Source organism: Protobothrops mucrosquamatus, unplaced genomic scaffold (assembly GCF_001527695.2).
Source record: "Protobothrops mucrosquamatus isolate PMUCROS unplaced genomic scaffold, P.Mucros_1.0 scaffold9122, whole genome shotgun sequence".
Classification (NCBI taxonomy): domain Eukaryota; kingdom Metazoa; phylum Chordata; class Lepidosauria; order Squamata; family Viperidae; genus Protobothrops; species Protobothrops mucrosquamatus.
Genome location: NW_015394914.1, coordinates 1 through 3773, shown reverse-complemented (window position 1 = coordinate 3773; position 3773 = coordinate 1). Strand labels below are relative to the sequence as shown.

Genomic DNA, 3773 nt, shown 5'->3' with positions numbered 1-3773 from the left:
GAGGGAGGGAAGGAAGGAAGGAAGGAAGGAAGGAGGGAGGGAGGGAAGGAAGGAGAGACATGGAAGGTGAGAAGGAAGGAAGGAATGAGGGAGGGAAGGGAGAAAGGGAGGAAGGAAGGAGAGAGACAGGGAAGGTGAGAAAGAAGGAAGGAAGGAAAGGGAGGGAGGGAGGAAAGGAAGGAAGGAAGGAAGGAAGGAAGGAAGGAAAGAAGGAAGGTCAGGAGATTGTAGGGAACTCATTAGAGATTTCTCCTCTCATCAGTTTTGGCTTGACTCGTAACTGAGGTTTTAGCAACCTGGCTAGGCCCTTGCTTGAGACGGGTGTGTGTGTGTGTGTGTGTGTGTGTGGAAGAGGGCGGGAGGGCTTCCAAGCAGAGAAATCCTGTTTCCATTGCTTGTTTTTTTTCTTTTCTTTTTTCTTTCCTTTTCCTCAGAGACTGGAATAAAAGATAACATCTATAGGAAACCCCCCATCTACCGACAGCATGGTACAGTCTGCTTTGCTCAGCGGCCCTTCCCCCTCCTTGGCACACTCCCACTTCCCACACACACACACACGCACACGCACACACTCCCGGGCATGTGGGTCGCTGCCTTGTCCTCCTGCAGTCAGTCCTGGGTCCTGGCCATTGGGTCATTTTCTCTCTATACACACACACACACACATACAAACCGCCCCTCTGGAGTTTTGCTGGCCAGCCACCGGTGGGCTGCCTGGATCTGGCTGTCCTGCTTTCCAGGGCGGGGTCTCCAGATCACGCAGGGCCCCTCAGTCCGAGCAGCCTCTGGCTTCTGGGGCACCTGAAGGGCTCCTGCCTGGCTTGGGGGGGGTCTGCTTCGTCCAGAGGGAAGGCTTGGCTCTGCAGCCCTGCTTTTCTCCAGCCCCCCCAGGTGGCCTGGCGCTTCCATGAGCCCTCGCAGCCCCTGGGCTAGTTGCGTGGTGCCTCAGCTGCAGCGCAGGTCTCCTTCCTGCCTTCCTGCCGGCCCCTTATCCGTCCTTTCTGGTGAAAGGGGAGTCCTTGCAGGAGGCAGCTGGTCTCCTTTAACAGCCTGAGGGATGGCAGGACAGGGTCAAAATGTCTTTTTCAAGACAACGTTGGCATCAATGTGTGTTCTGAAGAGGTGGCAATGTTCGTAGAGCTCACTTCTTCAGCAAGGGTTTGTAACTGCTCTGCAGCCTTCGGAGTGTGTCTGGGTGTCATTGTGTGCAGGGTGGATTGTACAGGCGAGGAAACATCTCATCAAGGGCGTTTGACTTGTGCAGGAGGGTGCATCCACCTTTTTAAATGGAAAGAAAAAAGTGAGCACCCCTGGACCTCGTGCTCGACACGGCAAAACCAAGAACGATTTCTCTGCAGAGAGTTGGACGGTTCCAGATGGTTCTCGGGCGACCTTGCTGGCTTGTGGTCATCCTCCTGTTTCAGTTTCTGGATGAGAATAGCCTTGAGCTCCCAGGACAGACAGTGCCTGTCGGGCTGGATTTGGCCACGTCACTTGAGACGAACGTGGTTTCTAGAGAACAAGCAGGCCACAACTGTTTTCTGCAGTACTTAAAGATCGACCAGACAAGCTTTTTAGGAACTCTTGTTAGCTATTTTTTGACATTTTATTGTCACTCAGGTTTTCTGTCTGGATCTCAGAAAATCAGGCATGAGGTTTCCAGTCTGGGCAGATTAGAGTGACTAGGAAGTGTGGCTGTTTGGAAATTGCCACTGGCCGGGTGACCTGAACACCCAGTGACAGTGAGGGGTTTCTGTGGACTCTCCTACGTCTCTCCCTCCTGGAGGGGGGCAAATTGACAGGTCCAGTTCTGTCTCTGGGCCCTCGTCCGACCCGCGGGGCCTCCGGACAGGGCAGGCAGGCTGTTTTAGCCTAGATTTAATGGTGCAGCTGGAGGGAGCGCCATCACTCTACCAAGCCTCCAGCCCCACACTCTTCGTGATCCCATCTCGTTGCAAAGGGCTCCTCTTCAGTGGGTGGTAAACAGCCCCCAGGAGCAAGAGCCAACTGGGTCCCTACAAAACTCAGCCCCCCCCAAACGTGCCACCGTGGCAGGTTCTGTGCAGTGAGGCTGAGCGATGGGGTCAAATGGGCTCCTCGGCTCTCCCTCCGGCACCAGGCCAGGCGTGATGGCAGTGGAGAGCACGGTGGGCCTGACCTGTGGGGAGGGAGAGCGCCAGGTCTGCAGTTGCAGGGACCTCCGTCCGTTGCTGGAGAACGGAGGGTGGAGGGGACAGCGGCTCCGGTTCTGTCACTTGGGTTGGCTGAAGGGGAAGAAGAGGGACGTCGGGGGCTGGGAGGAGGGTGAAATGAGCCTGTCTGCGGCTGACGCCATCCCCACATTTCTCCTTTGGGCCGACTCCAGATCCGGTGCCTCCCCGACAGGGAACCAGCCCACCCCCACCCCCTTTGTCTCGGCAGGGATTCCACCAGCTTCCCTCCTCCTCCGGGACCCCTTCCCACCTTTTCCCCACCTCCCATCTGTTGGGGCAGAGAGAGAGAAAGAGAGAGATTTAAAGTCAGGCCTTTTTCTCTTACCTGGGACATTTTTCTGTGGTCTAGCCTCAAGAATATCCGATGGCGATGGGAGCTCCGATCAAGACAGCAAGAAGGTAAAATTTCAGCAGCATCCAGGGAGGATTTCCAGTGGCACAAGAGCCCTGTTTTGCGGTCCAGCACTGCGTTAAAACAACGGTGCATGTGCTTAATTGTGGTTGTGTTCAAAACTTGAAAAAAAATAAACCAGCTTTCCAAACAACCCTTCCTCCTACCCTTCCTTCTTCACTGTTGTGATAAGTCTCAGTGATTTTTTTTAAAAAAAATCCCTTTGGGGTAAAAGCAATAGAAATTGATTGTCCCCTTGGTAGAAATCACTCTAAAGCTGGAAGAGAAATGCAGTTTTCTTGGTTCACGTACAGAGCCCCCCTCCCTCCCTCCCTCCCTCCCTCCTGACACGACCGAAACGTGGGAGGTTTCTAACGTGGGACATTGTTTCTCGCAGCTAAAGTCCAGCTGGCTGACTTTGAAAGGGGACGTGGATTTTAGGACTAACTCTCCCGATCTGGATACTCAGTCGCTGCCTCAAAGCCCTGGGACAGACCGGCAACTTCAGCGGCTGCACAGCAACACAAACTGCACCTTCCTACGTGAGTAGCCGGCTGCCGGCCCTTCCGGGTGGTCCAGAGCAGGGAGCCCAAAGGGCACAGCTACGAACGAGCTCCTCTGGGACAGAATAGAATAGAGCTGGAAGGGGCCTTGGAGGTCTTCTAGTCCAGCCCCCCCCCGCTCTCCCCTGAAAGAGAAGCCATCTCAGGAAGGACTCTTCCCTCTTCCCTACAGGATTCCCCTATTCCAAATCGGCTTCTCTTCCCGACTACGGAAAGCACGGATTACAGCAGCAGCAGCAGCAGCAGCAGCAGCACGTAGGTGGAGGACGTGAGAACACCGCACCGGGGCCGGGTGGACGATTGACCGAGGGCCGGCCCTTCACCATGGCCCCTTTTTTCTTGCACGGCCCATCCAGGGGTCTCCTCTCGGCTGCCATCATTGTTGGGGGTCTCTGGCCCCTTCCCCGAAACTCCCCCAATCCTCTCCCCCCCACCCCCCCACCCCAGGTTTTCAGCAGCATTTTGAGAGCCTGCAAGCTCCGCTTTGCTTTGGGCCTCCTCCCGATCTCCTGACTGGGAGAGACGGACACGGGGTCTCCTGGAAAAACCTCTTGGCCCACGCCGCCCCCCCTCCTTCCCCCCCCCAGGATGGCGGAGTTGGGGGGA

General features: G+C 55.8%; 1 long non-coding RNA gene across 1 annotated transcript in view; it reads left to right on the top strand.

Moving 5' to 3' along the window:
• LOC107300919 overlaps positions 1-3019 on the top strand; it is a 4728-nt gene extending 1709 nt beyond the window's left edge. Inside the window, exons 2-4 of the long non-coding RNA XR_001549250.1 lie at positions 435-488; positions 2563-2612; positions 3002-3019. This is a non-coding gene — a long non-coding RNA (uncharacterized LOC107300919). The remainder of the gene's footprint in view (positions 1-434; positions 489-2562; positions 2613-3001) is intronic.
• The last annotated feature ends 754 nt before the right edge of the window (positions 3020-3773 follow it).